Raw genomic sequence first — 19,235 nt, 5'->3', positions numbered from 1 at the left:
GCCAACCTCCAGGTAACAGCTGGAGATCTCCTGCTATTACAACTGATTTCCAGCCGATAGAAATCAGTCCACCTGGAGAAAAATGGCCGCTTTGGCCATTGGACTCTATGGCATTAGAGTCCTTCATCTCCCCAAACCCCACCCTCCTTAAGCTCCACCCCAAAAACCTCCCGCCGGTAGCAAAGAGGGACCTGGCAACCCTACCCCCCTCCCATATGTTACCTTTACAATAGCCAGAAACATACTGACTGTGATTTAAAGTCTTTGGTTTTGTGGCATTTCATTACTAAACTTTATCACAAAGTTGATGCAGAACGCATTCTGCTTCAAAAGGAGGCCTTTTAAAAATTTATCTGTTGAACACCCTTAGTCCTCATGGTTTAAATGCTGAGATTGATTTTTCCTGTTTTTCTGTGAGGGAGGAGGTTTTGAATTGTGAGTATTGTCAGGGTGACAGTAGTTCCTGCCTACTCCAGCTGAAGTGATTTAGAGTTGTCAGCTTTTAGGTGAGATAGGTCGAGACCACTGTTGAATGTTACTCAACGTTGGAAATAACTTGAAGATGGGAATGGGAAACTGTCCTACCCTATAGTATATGAGATAAAACAATAGATATTAGGTAAGTATGGACTGGATATAATTGGATATATATTAATTATGTGTAATGATATATTTTGGACAGATTGTTTATTATTGTGTTTTATTATTGCAAAGTGTTATACAGCACACTGATTGAAGATGGGAATGGGAAACTGTCCTACCCTGTAGTATATGAGATAAAACAATAGATATTAGATCACTGTCTGTGCAAAGAATATGGAGTGTGTTGGAAGTAATCTGGAATTGGAATTGAACATCGCTGTTTGGAATATTCAAGATACACTTTGCTTTGAGGATTTCCATTTATGGACTATATATGGACTATTTTCATTGTGTTTCTCATTGGGAGGAGTTTCCATCCGTAGAATTGTACGCAAGGTTTGGGTTGTATTTTTGGAATTAACATAATTGCAGTGTGTTCATGACATGCTTGGCATCCTGAACTTTTTTCTAATTAGGCTATTGCAATTAGTACAGAGGTATTTTCTTTTTTTTTGTGTGATATAGGTTAGACTGAGAGAGCATGACTGGTCGAGGCCAATTTACATAACACGTTTTATGGCAGAGTAGAGATTTGAACTCGGACCACCAAAACCCTTCTTCGATGTTGTAGCCGTAGCACCCCACTGCCCCTGAAGTTTGAAGTTCTCCCCCCTGCTGTCTCCCAGTTCGGTTTCCTTTCCTTTTGCGCAAATAGAGCCTACGGTTCGTTATTTTCGCTTTGTTTTCCATTTCCTCACACCAAATTCTTCGCGCTCATTTCCCGAGGGATTGTCGATGTCAATCAGCGAGGTCTATATGCAAATAGATAACATAAATCATAGGCCTAAATTGCGACGAAGATGGCGCACACAATACGCACCTATGATCCAAACAAATCTAAAGAAAATGATGGAGGCGAGCGGAGAACCAAAACGGTTGATGAAAAATGTCCACAAAAAGAAAGGGACGAACGAGGGGAGACGGGTTCATCCCTCCCCCATGCTGCTTCCCCCCCCCCCGCCCTTTACAGCCAGGACTGAGAACTAGGGTCAACCAGAATCATCAACCCAGAAGGAATTCTGCCTGCGAACAGCATTCAAAGCTGCGACGAAGAGATATCGACTTGCACAGAGCTGGGTTCCTTGACCCCAACGGCAAGTATCGATTGGAGGTGAAGCTGAGGCCGGGAAGTCAAAATATTAGTTTTCACATCATAAAGAGGCTTGGGGGCTGTGGAGACACCCCATGGAGAAATTTCTCTCATCTTCACAAAACTTCTCCCCCTGGCTTTAACTTCCCATTAGATTGCCTTGAGACGTTGGCCATTTATGGATGGGAGGTTTTGCCATGGATTTGCCCTTCTTTAGATGCACATTTTTTCCCATCCGAATTCTCAAAACTCTGCATGGGGGCTTATTTTTGAGTTTTGAGACTTTGGATGGGAAATAATTATGATTTTTTTTTTTTGCATCACAAATATTAGTGGGTGGTGTGAATTATACGACCAGATGCTATCTCTGGAGATCAGTTCATCTCTCTATACCCTGCTTTTATCCATCCGTCATCCATCTCTCTATCCAGTCATCAATCCAGGTACAGAGAAAAAAAAGTTGTATAAACACAAAAGGAAGGGCGGGAGGAAGCTACCAGTCTGTCACATTTATCTACCAAGGTCAAATATGTACCAGATTTTTTTAAAAAAATGTGCACACAGGTATAACTAGGAAAACATGCAAAGACTTGTTCAATATTTTTTTTTTGGGGTGAAGAAATATAATGCCTTTTGCTCCAATGTCCTTTGGAACGATAAGCAAACCTCATCAGGAAGAAATATTCAGGTGAGCATTCCTTCCCCAGAAACCAAACTGTGATAAATCAATACATTATATATTCAGGAAGAAAGCTAGATGCTGCTTAGCACATCATTTCGAAAGCCAATTAATATATTGTCTCTGATAAGGATGAACTTCCAACACTACCTGAAAAAAGTCTTCATCTGGGCCTGAGTTGTGAACTAAATCAGAGGGATCACTGCCAGTAACTCTTCCTCCTGTTACATTTGACGGACGATTTACAAAAGAATATTTGGTTGAATATTTGGGTTAACCTGCGGTTGCCTCTGGCAGCACTGAGTTATCAGATCAAGTTTTCCACAGATCTTAGCAAGCGTCTGGCCAATTAATACTGTTTGCTTAGCTAGATAATCCAAAATTTCTGATCTCTCATTTCTAGGGTCGTGCAATATATATCTGGTAAATTTCAGGTTTGGGCTTATTGGGCCCGATTTTTTTCCTGGTAAACCTGAAATAAGCCGAATACCCATACTGGTAAATATGAATATTCTGGGTTTACCGAAAAAATTGGGCCCATTATAGTCTATGGAAAATTCTTTTTGAAGCTCTTATGGGGCATTTTTGGAGGTAGAATTCCCAAAGGATCAGGGTAGCTTGAAGGGACTCTCCTTGCATGAACCCCAAAGTTTGGTGAAGATTGGGTCAGGGGGTCCAATTTTAAGGGGTCCCAAAGGGGTTGCCCCCATTCCCCTTAGGAAAACATTGTTTTCCTACTAACTTCCCAGCGAAGGAATTTGGAATTAGATGATTCCTTCAGACCCTCATCTAATTGTGAGTGTTGTAGATTAGGGATTAAAGACAGCCCTGACTCCTCAGACAAACACTGATATCTATTTGTCTGCTTGGGAGGATATGGGAGCCCCTCCGGAAAAAAGTCTTCCATTTTACTTTGTTTAGTGCAAGGGGTGGGATGGAGAACCCCATTTCTTTCCTATGGTCTATACGGACATTTAGTTTTCAGTTCACTCAATAAAAATTGATTAAAAATTGGTACAACAACAAACGGATAACGTTAAGCTCCTAACCTCCTAATTCATCATATTACAACAGCATAGATACTAGCGGCCCCTCTTCATGGCTCTCCAGGGTCTCAGACAGAGGTCTTTCACATCACCTACCTTCCTAGTCCCTTTAACTGGAGATTCCAGGAATTGAACCTGGGACCTTCTGAATTCCAAACAGATGCTCTACCACTGAGCCACAGCCCCTCCCCAAACACCATTCCCTGAAACACCTTTTACTATAAGATAGCTTCCGCCTAGTAAATAGCACCTGTTGCTTCAGGGTCGAAACAACCAAGATAATTATAGTTAAGTGGGGGGGAAGCGACCCAAAGGTCTCACAAATGATCTGATCAACCCCCAAGGAGTGGTCATCAATCAGCCATAACAAAATACAATAAAATAACTAATTATTTAAAATTAAAATTATAAAAGCTGCAGTGTTCAACAACACTACTCACAAGGAATAAAATTAATAAAAAGAAAGGGACCAAAATGCAGCAGCAGCACCCCCCTCCAACCTGCCAGCCCAGTTAGCAATCAGACTGTGATAAACAAAACGTAACATTCAAAAAAAGAGGGGGGAACAGAGGATTTCTACCTGGGGCACTGTGGGAAATGCCAGTGCGAATCTTGCTCAGAAGACTGACATTCAGCTAGGCAGCGAGGCAATGCCCTTTCGTGGGGCCACGCATGTTCACACCTGAAAAGACCCCTCTTCTCCACGAAACGTCTTCCTGTTCCTACCTTGGCAAGAAACTGACTGGATGGAATCGTGCCCTTTGACACGGAACTCCTGGACCCTTATCCCTAGGGTGGCGAGAGGGCACTCTGCCCATGATCAGAAACAACTTCATCTTTAGCTTCATGCTCCCAAGGATCAGTAAGAATCTGTCTGATCAGACTGGATGGGATGTCCATCTTGCCTCACCTTCTGTTTCCAACCAGGGGGATAAGTGAACATTCCCGAGTTCATTTATTTTTAGGATACGTTTTCATCAGCGGTACTGGCTCCCTGATTTTTTGCTGTTGGTTTTGTAGATTTGTTAGTACCGTAGTGTGTTTGTATATGCAATGTACGTAGAATTAATGCATACAATGTTTACCATTTATGCAGATAACTAGCAGTGGACCCACAAGGACTTATGGGGAGTCTCTCCTCCCCACCCCAGTATTTCCTTTTCGCCTTCTCTGAAAGCCCCCATAGCCTCTCCTTTTCCCCCGCCTCCTTCTCTCCTTCCCACCCACCCACCTACTTTTTATCTGCCCCGTGGTCTTCAGCTATATTTATTATTTATTTACTTCCTTTATACCCAGCCTGTCTCCGCAATGGGGACCCAAAGCCGCTTATATCATTTTCCTCTCCTCCACTTCATCTTCACAACAACCCTGTGAAGTTGGTTAGGCTGAGAATGTGTGATTCGACCAAGGTCAGCCAGCTAGCTTCCATGGCAGAGTGGGGATTTGAACCAGGCTCTCCCAGATCCTAGTCTGACACTCTAACTATTGCACAACACTGGTTTTCGTGGGATGGCAGTAGTTAGTAGCAAGCAGCCAGTCCTGGGTGAGTCATGCAAATCACAGATTACGAAGTTGCTTGATAGTTGCTTCTGTGCTTGACTCCTTCAAATACTTCCTTCAAAGGCAGGAACAGCCCCAGAAAGGGCCCTGTCCTGTGCTACTGTCTTTTACAGATAGAAACCAAGGCTTGAAGGCTGGCAATACTGTGTGGTTGCTTGAGAGGGCATTCATTTTTTTAAAGCGATGGGGGGGCTGCTTCTATTATTTTGGGTTTTTTAAACTCCCCAATGTATTTTCTTTCTTTTTTTAGATTTCAGATTTTTCTGCAAAATTGGGGGATTTTCAGGTTTGTAGTAAAATTTGTCTTGCCTGTTCATGGCACCAAATCTCTGAATTTAAGTATCCACATATTTTGTCATGTTGAGAATTAGATATACTGATATATAATGTTGATGTATTGATGCACAAATAATTTGAACTCATCCCTTTCCAGGATGGTGTAAACCAAGGTAGATTGTTCAAGAACCTCTCTAAATTAGGCAAGCAGGCAAGAACGTGGCTAATTAATCCCATATTTAAATATATGCTGATGAGAGCTGAATTGAGAGAGAAAGAGACTTGGGACTGTACAGCTAGATGGAAATGTTGGCTCAGTATGAATTAGCAGTGAAAAAGGCAGACCCCATGCTGGGGATTATCGGGAAAGGAATCAAAAATAATATGGCCAATATTGTAATGCCTTTTAATCAATCCATTCCTCGTCTGGAATACTGTGAACAGTTCTGGCTGCTGTATCTCATACCTCCAACAAGTCATGTTAGGAAACATTTCAGGCTTATTTATTGGCCCTCCGGGGCAACTCGCAGCCACTGTGTGAAACAGGGTACTGGTCGACTAGATTGACCACCAGTGTGATCCAGCGGGGCTCTTTTAGCATTCTTAATTATTTGCTTGTTTTACGAGATTTGAATCCCGCCCTTCTTACTGGAAAGCACTCAGGGTGACTTGCAAATAAAATGAAATCGCAACATGAAATAAAAAAATTGCCATCAATTAAAGCAAAGGTGGTGAAAATAAAATAAGACGACAAATGAAACTAACTAGTAGCAGTTAAACTCTCTGCCGCAGCCCACCCTAATTCAACTTTAAAACCCTGTTTGTGTGTGTTATGTGCTGTCACGTTGCTTCCCACTCACGGCAACCCTATGAATCAATGTCCTCCAAAACGTCCTATCCTTAACAGCCTTGCTCAGGTCTTGCAGACTGAGGGCCGTGGCTTCCTTTCTAGAGTCAATCCATCTCTTGTTGGGTCTTCCTCTTTTCCTGCTGCCTTCTGCTTTTCCTAGCATGATTGTCTTTTCCAGTGACTCTTGTCCTCTCATGATGTGACCAAAATACGACAGCCTCAGTTTATTCATTGTAGCTTCTAGGGACAGTTCAGACTTGATTTGATCAATTACCCACTTATTTGCAGCGGCTCTCCAGGGTCTCAGGCGGAGGTCTTTCACGTCATCTACTTGCCTAGTCCCTTTAACTGGAGATACCAGGGACTGAGCCTGGGACCTTCTGCATGCCAAGCAGATGCTCTACAAATTGAGGCACAGCCCCTCCTCACTGTAGGGAGAACAGTCAGCACTGAGGCCATTTATGCAGGGCTGTTTCCCCACGGTCACCCCCACTGACTGCTCTGGTGCTTTGTTTCGATTATGGTGCATGCCTTTCCCGACTGTCAGAGGTCGCCTCGCTCTCCCCGCACGTTTCTGCACGTTTTGCCCACCTTTTCTGGATTCTCGCTAAAACGGCGTACGGAAAACACAGACAAAATGCTTAGAAACCGGCAGGGAGGGCGAGGCGACCTCTGACAGTCGGGAAAAGCATGCATAGTCAGAATGAAGACAACAACACCAGGCTAAAGAATGGAACAATAATGATATAGCCAAGAAACATACACAAAATACTACAATGTATAGAGATCTATATAGTGTCTAAGCGCACATGTAAACAAACATTACAGTCCAACCTCACGTGGGGGTAAATAAGACAGAGAAATCCAACAAGACGTGAAAAATACGGGTGGCCAGGTAAGTGTGGATGCTGAAAAAATAATCCAAAATGGATCAATAGGGTCCAAAAGAGATCAAAGAAGGAGACGGTCGTTCTGGACACAAATTAGGAGTCCTTTTCTGCCAGAGGCTTCATCAGTCATTTGATCTCAGAAGAGTCTGTGCATAGTATTCAATTCTTTCATAGGTCATTTAAGCCTCTTGCCATATTAGATTCAAAGCATCGCAATTTTGGATTATTGTTCAGCATCCACACTTACCTGACCACCAGTATTCTTCAAGTCTTGTCGGATTTCTCTGTCTTATTTACCCCCCACGTGAGGTTGGACTGTAATGTTTGTTTTCATGTGCGCTTAGGCACTATATAGATTGCTATACATTGTAGTATTTCGTGTATGTTTCTTGTCTATTTCATTACATATTTGTTCCATCCTTTTTCCTGGTGTTGTTTTCGTTTAAGCAAAATGAAGGTCCGGAGCAGCTGGTGGGGTGACCGCGAGAGAAAGAGCCCTGCAGAAATGGCCTATAATTTCCTCTCTAACTGGCTGGTCCTCACCCCCCAAGGAGCTGACCATGGTCCTGACTACCTGCAATGACCCTGCCTTGCCTTGCCGGTCCACCCCGTGGTACCCCTCCTCATACTGTCACACGAGGAACGAGGGAAAAACTCTCCTTTGCCCGCCACAGGTGTATATTCCATAAACGGCCCTGTGCCGCCGCGCTCCGTCAACCCACGACGCCCCGTTTCCTTACGAGAAGACTCATTACCATGGCAAAGACTTTTCATTGATGGAAGCGGTGTGCTCGAAACAGCAAATGCCTTGGTGATTTCATTGAACGGGAAATCGATAGGGCTCCGATATTAATTGCCACCCTTTCCGCTGGGGCAGCCGGTATTTAAATACAGCTGAATGAAGACCTTGAATGTGGAGCTGGGATTTATCCTCCAACACAGGTGCCTTTCTCTTCTAGGAAAAGGCTCGCTCGATCCTTCTCAGCTCCTTCCCCTTTCCCTCGCAGCTGCTTGCGGTCCCCCGCCCCGTGTCTGCTTTTACAGGGGCCGGGGAGGGGAACCTGCTGAGCATCTCCAAGGGTTGTACATCTTGAGAGTTCAGTGGGCAGCGTCCCCCTCCTGTTCAGGAGAGTAAACAAGAAATTAACCTTAAATTAGAATTGGCCATAATCTCTGATTGCTTGGCTCGCTTTCCCGAGGCACGGCAGCCCACTTGATTTCTGGTTTCCTTGGCAATTTCACCTCTTTCCCAACCCCCTGCAAGCTCCCTTTAAGAGAAAGAGAGAGAGAGAGAGAGAGAGAGAGAGAGAGAGAGAGAGAGAGAGAGAGAGAGAGAGAGAGAGGTTTAAAAACAGCTATTAGTAGAGTCTTTAATCCTCCTCCAGTCTCTTAATAGCACTCTGGCTGCTGTTAATCATGGGGAGATGAAGCACCGTTAAAATGACTTTTAGAGGCTCTTGGCCTTATTTTCCACCCTTTTTGGCGGGCATCTCTCTGATACCTCCACGGAGAGGGTTGAATGCACGATAGCTCCTTTATGTGTCTGTGCATGTAACGTTGGCTCCTATTAAAACGGCCCTTCTGTAGAGAGACAATATCTCCCTCCACCCCCAAATCAGGTTGTCAAAAGAGCTGACGAAGGCCCAGAAGAAGGAGAGAGGCGCTGCCAGCCAATTAAAGATCTTTTATAATCAGGAAACTCAGATCAGGTAAAAACGTGGATGAGATCAGGTAAGCGGCACTCAGGGTTGGCTTTACTAGGAATCATCTGGAAGCTGTTGACATGTTCAAGCAGGGGCCCTGATTCTAGTCTGGGTCTTCACTTAGGGAAAGTCAGATTTCTTCTGTTCTGTCCTTTTATTGTTCTGGGATGTTGCTATGTATGTGTGGGTTCTCACCAATAAGAACATAAGAAAGGCCCTGCTGGATCAGACCAAGGCCCATCAAGTCCAGCAGTCTGTTCACACAGTGGCCAACCAGGTGCTTCTAGGAAGCCCACAAGCAAGACGACTGCAGCAGCATTATCTTGCCCACGTTCCAAAGCACCTAATGTAATAAGCATGTGCCTCTGATCCTGGAGAGAATAGGCATGCATCATGACTAGTATCCATTTTGACTAGTAGCCATTTTGACATTCCTTCATTGTGGCCAGACAGCCAGCATGGTGTAGTGGTTAAGAGCAGCAGACTAATCTGGAGAACCGGGTTCGATTCTCCACTCCTCCACATGAGCGGTGGACTCTAATCTGGAGATTTTGGGGGTGGCATCTTTTTTATCAGCGCACGTGCATGGGTAACGTACAGAAGACAAAATGGCACAAATGAAATGAAGACATGGAAAGCTTTGTCGAAGTGCACATTGCCGAGTACCCTGAATATATATATTTTTAAAAAGACACAATGGAAAATTTCTACCTCATTCGTTCCTCTTTGGAAATAAGGCAAGGTGAATCACATGAGAATCTGGGAACTCTCCCAGCCCCACCCAAGTCATAAGGTGCCTGTTGTGGGGAGAAGAAGGGAAGGTAATTAAAGATAGAGAAAATTGGGGTATAAAAACCACTCTTCTTGCATTCGGTCAGAGGTCTGTTGGCCATAAGGTAAAATACCTTTGGTCCATACAGATGAAGTGGCTCTTACAACCTGATCCTAGCCGCATTTGCATGGTTTACGCTAGGATTTACTTCCAAGCAAATATACCTGGGATTGCGTTCTTGGAACACATCCCATTGGGCCATGCTACCTTTCCCTGCCCTGGGTTGGATTAAAGATCCTCTTGTGATGGGAAGAGCCTCCTTGCACTGCAGGAGACCATCGCCGCTAGCCGAACAGTTTGGTGGGATCCAGCCCCTTGCAAAGCAGTGTAGACACATCCCGGGTCTCTTTCCACAAACAAGCGGAAGGTGCGGTGCCCCACTGAATAATTGATCTCATTTTTTATTTCCCCCCCCCTCCAAAGAACGCTTTTAATATTGCATAAACCGTTGTAATGAGCTGGCGGTTTGTTTTCGTTGGGCTGTTTATGTGTTGTTAAAGCTGGGCAGGCTGGGAATGAGATACTTTCATTTCATGAGCTGCCCTGAGAAAGAAGCAAGTTGCTGTTTAATACATAAAAGTGTCGGTAAACCGAGTCAGGCCACGGAATTTTCCCCTGGCGCTTTTGAATTCCTCTCCTTCTGCTTGACTTACTCAGTAGTAGGGTTGCCAGGTCCCTCTTTGCCACCAGCGGGAGATTTTTGGGGTGGAGCCTGAGGAGGGCGGGGTTTGAGGAGGGGAGGGACTCCAATGCCATAGAGTCCAATGGCCAAAACGGCCATTTTCTCCAGGGGAACTGATCTCTGTCGCCTGGGGATCAGTCGTAACAGCAGGAGATTTCCAGCTACTACCTGCAGGTTGGCAACCCTACTCAGTAGTGATGTTGCCAAGATTCAGAATTGGGAAGGATGGAAGCGACTGCCCCCCCACCCAGGTTTGAAAACAAGGCAGTCTGAGCCTGAATCCCCATGAATTTGGGCTCACAAATTAATTCAGGCTATTCTTGGCAATGCCCTCCTTTCCCCCTGAACTTCCGTTGCCGTAGCAGGGACAAAAGGGACCTTGAATGCTCACTGGGCCCTCATTAGGCTTGGAAGCTTTCCCAACAAGAAGAAAACCCTGTGCAAAGATCCCTGGGAATCGTAGTTTAATAGGGCTTCTGGAACAGTAATAAGGGGAATGGGACCCAACCCACTGGAAAATAAGGCAGAGGGTAGGCATGTTGCCCACTTCAAAACAAATCCAGCTGTCAGGCTGTTACCTAGCTTAAACTTAGGGTTGCCAGGTCCCTCTTTGCCACTGGCGGGAGGTTTTGGGGGTGGAGAATGAGGAGGGCGGGGTTTGGGGAGGGGAGGGACTTAAATGGCATAGAGTCCAATGGCCAAAGCGGCCATTTTCTTCTTCAGGTGAACTGTTCTCTATCGGCTGGAGATCAGTTGTAACAGCAGAAGATCTCCAGCTAGTACCTGGAGGTTGGCAACCCTACTTAAACTCCCAGAATAGGGTTGCCAGCCTCCAGGTGGCAGCTGGAGATCTCCCACTATTACAGCTGATTTCCAGGCGACAGAGATCAGTTCCCCTGGAGAGAATGGCCGCTTTGGCAATTGGACTCCATGGCACTGAAGTCCCTCCCCTCTCCAAGCCCCGCCGTCCTCAGGCTCCACTCCCAAAATCTCCAGGTATTTCCCAATCCGGAGCTGGCAACCCTATCCCAGAATGATGCAGGAGGCTGGATCATCTTGATCTTCCTTGCCCAAGTCCACGTCAATCATAGCACTAGGTTGAGCATATTTGCACCTGCTCAGTAGGTTGGGGCCAGCTAACAGGCGCATGTGACCCCAGTACTACAGCAATAACACTGGCTACCAATCCACTCCTGGGCCCAATTTCAGGCATTGGCTTAGTCCTTTAAAGGTTCTCCAGATTAGAGTCCGCAGCTCATGTGGAGGAGTGGGGAATCAAACCCGGTTCTCCAGATTAGAGTCTGCCGCTCCAAACCACTACTTCATGCTGGCTCGGTAAGAATGAGCCCACTCTAGATCCAGACCGGGGGGAGGGGGGAGTCCTCTCCTACCTACTCCAACGAGGGTGCTATCAGTTCCAGTTCGACATATCACAAGCTCAAATGGAGCTAATCGTCTCTCCTTAAGCCAGTGGCTGAGCTGCCGGCATGTCTCTGAATATCCATAAACATTTTAACTGTGAAGGAGCAAAGCAGATGACAACCAGCTCTGTTGCTAGGTTGCACCGTTTCACAGGGCCAGCATGGGAATTGAATTCTTGAATACGTTCCCCCCGTAAAATGCTGGGCATACAAATCTAGTAGGTCAGGGGCATTGTGCAGGGAATAGTTGACAGGCTGCGTGTGGTTGTTCACACATTAGATTTTCCCCATTGCAGTCTGAAATGGTACAACCTAGTGGCAACTGATGCACGCAAGGACTTCTGCCTGTCTTCCTGCAGCTCAGAAAGGGGAGGTGAAACTGAATGGTGAAAACTGGGGCAGCTGCTGAGGCAAAAAGCAAGGCCAGTTTAGTGTGGGAGAAAGAACCTGGGAAGATGAGGGGACCTATATGTTAGAGCAGTGATTCCCAAACTTTTCGGCCCACCGCCCCCTTGGTTCCACAGACTCAACCCCAGCGGCCCCTACCCTATCCTATAAAAAGCATTATTCAAAATAGGGGTTTGCATGACTCACTAAAGAAGTTAATATAACCATAGCAATTAATTGCACATCATGTATTCAAAATCAAATAAAAACTTTTAAAGTTGAAATTTATACAACAAAACTAATGAATTTGATAAAGTGGTACCAACTCTTCAAACTCTGGCAAAAAATTCTGACCGTTTCCACCAAATTTGCCAGCATGGTGCCATAGCTTGATCTATTGTAAATTAGTGAACAACACAGTCAAAGGGGCCCACCCCCAGCACCCCCTGCTGCCCTCTTGCCTCTTAGTGCCCCCCTAGGAAATCCCACTGCCCCCCAGGGGGTGGTACTGCCCACTTTGGGAACCACTGTGTTAGAGGAATGGTTAAAACGCTGAGGGCTGTTTAGCTTGGAAAGAAGGCAGTTAAGGGGAGGCATGATAAGAGGTCTATAAAATCATGCATGGTGTGGAGAGAGTGGACAGGGAGAAGCTTTTACTATAAGGTGGGGTCATCTTCTGAATAGGGCTGTCGATTCAGTGCCATCCGAACTGAAAAACAGCCGAATTTTCCCTGATTCGGCAGTTTCTAGTTCGGGTAGAACCGAAGTAAAAAAAAGGCAGGAAAACGATGAGCCGAATTCGGCGAGTTCGGGCGGACGGCGGATAAATTCGTACAAATTCGGCAACCCCGAATCAGCATTCTCCCGCAGCCAATAGGTGACCAAGCTGGATCTTCTTCTGGCCAATAGTTGCAAATGAGTGTGTGAGCCCGGCCGCTGCGCGGCCCGGGGGGAGAGAGAGAGAGAGAGAGAGAGAGAGAGAGAGAGAGAGAGAGAGAGAGAGAGAGAGAGAGAGAGAGAGAGAGATCCCCGTGGGGGGGGGTGCATGGTCCCAGGTTGCTGCACAGCCCGGGGGGGGGGAGAGAGCGTGTCTGTGTGTGTGTGAGAGAGATCCCCGTGTGTGTGGGGGTGCGTGTACGTGGTCCCGGGTTGCTGTGTGGCCGCGGGGATGGGGGGAGAGGACATTTATGCATGGGAGGTTTTGCTTTGGATTTGCCACTCTCTAGATGCACATTTTCCCCATCCAAATTCTCAAAACTCAACAATAAGCTCCCATGTAGAGTTTTGAGAATCTGGATGGGGAAGATGTGCCTCTAGAGAGCGGCAAATCTAAGGCAAAACCTCCCGTGCATAAATGGCCAGAGGGTCTCTGTGTGTGAGTCTGTATTTTTTCCATTGCTGCTGCTCCTGTGCTGCTCCTGTGCTGACCGTGAGAGATCCTGAGCTGAGCTGAGCTGACCTGCTGCTGCTTGCTGGAATCAGATTGGATTACTACTCCTGACCCCTGCTTCTGCCGGAAGAGAAGACATCCACAGTTTGACCCATTTTGGGGCTTTTATCTATAACTTTTTTCCTGCGTGTGTGTATGTGCGGGGGGGGGGATTCTGTGTGGGGGGGAAGCAAAAGGGGGGCTGTTCTGCTGCGGGGGGTTGATTGCCTCTGTGCTAGTTTTTTTTTTTTTTTTTTTTTGCTGTTTTCACTGGTTGCCTCCTTCGCCTGGAGGCCAGTGTGGTGAGTCTCTCTCTCTGGCTGCCCCGTTCTCCTTCGTATGGAATTTGCGTCTTCTTGTCGCGGGGGGGGGGCTGTTCTGCTTGGGGGGATTGATTGTCTCTGTGGGCTGTGACCATAGAATCCGAGCTTTTGCCTTCTTTTGCTCGATGGGGGGGAGGGAATGGCCTGTAGTGGGCATGCATGTGTGTATGTGCCAGTGGTGTCGGGTGCTGTACAATGCAGCATCCTGCTTATTCCCCCCCTCCCCGGCCCCCCGCGGGTGTCCCTGCTCAGGATTTCTCCTTTCCCCTGACAGTGACAGCTCAGCCACGTTGTCTCCTCCCTCAACCCCCCCTCCGGTCTTTGTTGTTTTTGGGTGCCCCAGGGGCTGAGGAAGCGGTGACAACAGGAAGCGAAATGTAGAGGAAAGGGCGGGCAGTCCTGATCCTCCGGCCTGCTTACTTGGAAGTAAGAGCCACGGTGGAGCTTTGCTCCCAAGGGAAAGCGGAGCGAATTGTAAACAACGCCACCTTTTATCAGTCTGCAACAATGGGAGGTTTTGCCTTGGATTTGCTGCTCTCTAGATGCACATTTTCTCCATCCAAATTCTCAAATCTCAACAATAAGCCCCCCTGCAGAGTTTTGAGAATTTGGTTGGGGGAAATGTGCATCTAGAAAGCAGAAAATCCAAAGCAAAACCTCCTGTGCATAAATAGCCACTGAGAAACAATGGGAGGTTTTGCCTTGGATTTGTCGCTCTCTAGATGCACATTTCCCCATCCAAATTTCCAAATCTCAACAATAAGCCCCCCTGCAGAGTTTTGAGAATTCAGATGGGGGAAATGTGCATATAGAGAGCAGTAAATCCAAAGCAAAACCTACCATGCATAAATAGCCAATGAGAAACAATGGGAGGTTTTGCCTTGGATTTGCCACTCTCTAGATGCACATTAAGGATTGCCTGCTCCCATTCATTCCAATGGGCGGATGGGGGGACCCCTTCCAGACCCCATAACCTGAGACTCCCTGACCCAATCTTGGGGGGTCTTGCAAGGAGGGTCCCTCCAAGCTACCCTGAAAGTTTGGGACCTCTATCTCCAAAAATGCCCCCCGGAGCCGCAGAAAGCCGCAAATGTGCTTTAAATGGCTTTATTCGGCCAAATTTATTCAGGAACGCCGAATTTCATGCCGAATTCCACAAATCCAAATAGGGGGAGTTCAGACTTCAGCATTTCCCGAATAAAAACGGGCCAAATTTTGCCGAATCCGAATTTTACCGATTTTTTTCCCCCAACAGCCCTTCTTCTGAAGCTGGAGGGTGAGAGATTAAAAACAGATAAAAGGAAGTATTTCTTCACACAACACATTGTTAAATCATGGAACTCCCTGCTAGAGTTCCCAGGTCCCCCATCTCCTCTGGCGGGAGGTTTTTGTGGCAGAGCTAAGGCATGGATTGCATGTGCGTGGCCATGCCGATGCAATTGTGTCACTTCCGGTTTACACCCGGTTTACACCCGGAAGTGTCGCTTCGCAAGGGGCCTTTTACCATTCTAACTGAGAGCTCTCCTAGAATCAATAGTATACCATAGAGTTGGCCCTCTGAAAATGCCATTTTTTCTTGCAGGGGAACTGATTTGATCTGAACTGATGGCTATTAGTCAAAATGGCTACTAGTCATGTTGCATACCTATTATTCTCTCTAGTATCAGAGGAGCATGCCTATTACATTAGGTGCTGTGGAACGCAGGCAGGACAATGCTGCTGTAATCGTCTTGTTCGTGGGCTTCCTAGAGTCACCTAGTTGGCCACTGTGTGAACAGACTGCTGGACTTGATGGGCCTGGGTCTGATCCAGCAGGGCTTTTCTTATGTTCATATGGTCTTTGTAGTCTGGAGGTCAGTTGTAAATTCTGGGAGAACATAAAAAAAGCCCTTCTGGATCAGACCAAAGCCCATCAAGTCCAGCAGTCTGTTCACACAGTGGCCAACCACGTCCCTCTAGGAAGCCCACGAGCAAGACAGGGGCAGGAGCATTATCCTGCCTGTGTTCCATGGCACCTCATAGAATAGGCCTGCTCCTCTGGTCCTGGAGATAATAGGTGTGCATCATGGCTAGCATCCATTTTGACTAGTAGCCACGGATAGCCCTCTCCACCATGAACATGTCCACTCCCCTCTGAGGGGAAAGGAGATCTCCAGCTAGTACCTGGAGGTTGGCAACCCTAAACCCTAGGGAAGGGTGTTTCCAAGACCTCCTCCGCAGAGTGTTTGGATTCTCTTCCTCTCGAGGAGGAGTCGCTGCCCTGAGAGAGAGAGGGCAGCGGCAACAGCCTTGGGGGGGGGAGGAGGAGGAGGAGGCCGCGGTGCGCGTGCATTGTTTTGGGCTTGACTTATGTGCCTTCTTTGAAAGATAAAGCAAGGAACGGCCCAGCGCTGCAGGACACAGGCTGCGCGGCGATCATTTTCCCAGAGAAGCCGAGGCTTCTCGAAGAGAACTTATGGACAAGCAGGGCCATTTTTCAATTCCGCTCATCCTCCGCCATATATAAAAGGCAAAGCTTTTGGAGAAAAAAAAATTCTAAATTGAAAGCAAATAGCAAACGGGGCTTTTCTGGGTGATAAAAACTCCCATTCCTGTGCTTCCTTGTACAATATTTATTTTATCCTCTTTCTAAGTACCCGGGCTGTCTCTCCACGTTATTAAAGTAATGCATTTGCTTAACCTCCACTTAAATTCTCCTCCCGGCCTCCCCCTCCTGATTGCGCATCTCACCGCTACACCGTTTTCAAGGGCTGGCCAGCTGGGGCTGGACGATCCTATTAACCGCCTCTATTTGCAGTGGTGGTGTATCGTGAGGCCGGCCCGGAGGCTCAGAGGGGGAGCCCCTTTGCAAACGCCACGGTAGTTAGAGTTACCAGCTCCGGGTTGGGAAATACCTGAAGATTTGGGGGGGAGGGGGGGAGCCTGAGGAGGGTGGGGTTTAAAGAGGGGAGGGACTTCAATGGGGGATAAGGCCATAGAGTTTTCCTTCCAGTGTGGAGAGCCAGCGTGGAGAGCCAGAGTGGTATAGTCGTTAAGAGTGGTGGTTTGGAGTGGTGGGGTCTGATCTGGAGAACCGGGTTTGATTCCCCACTCTTCAACGTGAGAGGCGGAGGCTAATCTGGTGAACTGGATTTGTTTCTAATCTGGTGAACTGGATTTGTTTCCCCACTCCTACACACAAAGCCAGCTTGGTGACCTTGGGCTATTCAGAGGTCTCTTAGAGATCTCTCAGCCTCACCTACCTCACAGGGTGTCTGTTGTGGGGAGGGGAAGGGAAGGTGATTGTTAGTCTGTTTGATTTCCCCTTAAGTGGTAGAGAAAGTCAGCATATCAAAACCAACTGGATCTGACCCAGGCCCATCAAGTCCAGCAGTCTGTTCACACAGTGGCCAACCAGGTGCCTCTAGGAAGCCACAAACAAGACGACTTCAGCAGCATTATCCTGCCTGTGTTCCACCGCACCCAAAATAATAGGCATGCTCCTCTGATACTAGAGAGAATAGGTATGCATCATGACTAGTATCCATTCTAACTAATAGCCATGAATACCTCTCTCCTCCATGAATATGTCCACTCCCCTCTTAAAGCCCTCCAGGCTGGCAGCCATCACCGCATCCTGGGGCAGGGAGTTCCACAATTTAACTATGCGTTGTGTGAAAAAATACTTCCTTTTATCTGTTTTGAATCTCTCGCCCTCCAGCTTTAGCAGATGACCCCGTGTTCTAGTATTATGGGAGAGGGAGAAAAACTTCTCCCTGTCCACTCTCTCCGAACCATGCATAATTTTATAGACCTCTATCATGCCTCCCCTTAGCCGCCTTCTTTCCAAGCTAAACAGCCCTAAGCATCCTAACCGCTACCCATAGGACAGTTGCTCTAGTCTCCTAATCATTTTGGTTGCTCTTTTCTGCACCTTCTCAAGCTCTGTAATATCCTTTTTTAGGAGTGGTGACCAGAACTGTACACAGTATTCCAAGTGTGGTCTCACCATATATTTGTACATAGATTTCTTCTTCTGGGATCACAAAGGCCCCAGGGTTAGTGTGCATTGTTCAGCATGGAAGCTGCTTCTGTTCCTCACCCTTTCCCATCTTCTTTTTCCTCTGTGCCCTCACTGCCCTTGCACTCATTAGCCCACACTGCCGTTCGATCTGATTGGCCATTGGCAATGCTTGTTATTTTACACACAAGCATTCGTGACGCGGTCACGCTGGCTGTAATGACAAGGTATCATCTGCAGAATCACAAGTTGCAATGAAGAGCATAAAGTAATGAGGGCAACTGAAGGCACAGGCAGTGAGGGCCTGTAAAAAATAAAAATGGCAGGGAGAAGATTAGCTTGTAACACCACAAATGTATTTCCACCAAGTGTCGAAAGTAGCAGGTGTTTTTTTGGCACGCGTGAAAACTAGCCTCAAATTTCCACACAGGTCTCCAAAGGACTGAACACCTCGGGGTCTCCCAAGGACCCTAACATTCTCATGCCTGTGCCACGATGTGATATCCCACCCTTTGGACATTGTTCTAAGGATGGAGGAAGGGAGAATCGAAGGAGATTCATGGCAAGGCGATAGAAAGGAGCGGCTGTCTCAAGTTTGTTTACGATCCGAGTCGGACAGGATGCTTCAGTCATCGTGATTGATAGGTGAGCTGCCATTGGGAAACATTTCTAAATTAGACTAAATGCATGCTGATTCCTTAATTAATTAGCATGCTTTAAAAACTGATGCGGCAGGGTGATGTGTTCTGAGATCAGCAGCCCAGCTGCGGAAACTTTATGGGGGATGAGTGGGCTTTCAAGCCCTGAATAGCAGTACCTTCATCAGTGATAAGCAGCTGCCAACCCAGACGTCACATCCGGCCCCATTTTGGTCCACTGTTCATTTACTCCCTTAAAAACAGACGGGCCGTTTCTGCATGGCTGTTTCCTCATGGTAACCCCACCGACTACTTCGGGGCTTTGCCTTGATTATTCATGCATTTTCTGACCGTCAGAGGTCTCCTTGTTCTCCTTTTGAGTTTCCACGAGTTTTTCCAGTGTTTTCTAGATTCCTGTTAAGCCAGCATCTAGAAAACGCAGGGGGAACTTGCAGAAACATGCGGGGAGAGCAAGGCAATTTCTGATAGTGGGAAAAGCAAGCATAATCATAAGAACACAAGACAGGCCATACTGGATCAGACCAAGGTCCATCAAATCCAGCAGTCTGTTCACACAGTGGCCAACCAGGCGCCTCTATGAAGCCCACAAACAAGATGACTGCAGCAGCATTATCCTGCCTGTGTTCCACAGCACCTCATAGAATAGGCATGCTTCTCTGATCCTGGAGAGAATAGGTATGCATCATCACTAATATCCATTTTTATTTGTAGCCATGATAGCCCTCTCCTCCATGAACATGTCCACTTCCCTCTTCAAGACTTCCAA

At 46.8% G+C, this 19,235-nt stretch overlaps 1 protein-coding gene and 1 non-coding gene across 2 annotated transcripts in view; one reads left to right on the top strand and one right to left on the bottom strand.

Moving 5' to 3' along the window:
* LOC130493998 (uncharacterized) overlaps positions 1-19,235 on the top strand; it is a 121,825-nt gene that overhangs the window by 87,021 nt on the left and 15,569 nt on the right. The window lies entirely within an intron of this gene.
* On the bottom strand, positions 3,572-3,643 carry TRNAS-GGA (transfer RNA serine (anticodon GGA)). Its single transcript has one exon. It is a non-coding gene; the product is annotated as a tRNA-Ser (tRNA).

The sequence above is a fragment of the Euleptes europaea genome, chromosome 2 (assembly GCF_029931775.1).
Source record: "Euleptes europaea isolate rEulEur1 chromosome 2, rEulEur1.hap1, whole genome shotgun sequence".
NCBI lineage: Eukaryota > Metazoa > Chordata > Lepidosauria > Squamata > Sphaerodactylidae > Euleptes > Euleptes europaea.
This window is presented reverse-complemented; position numbering and strand designations above follow the sequence as displayed.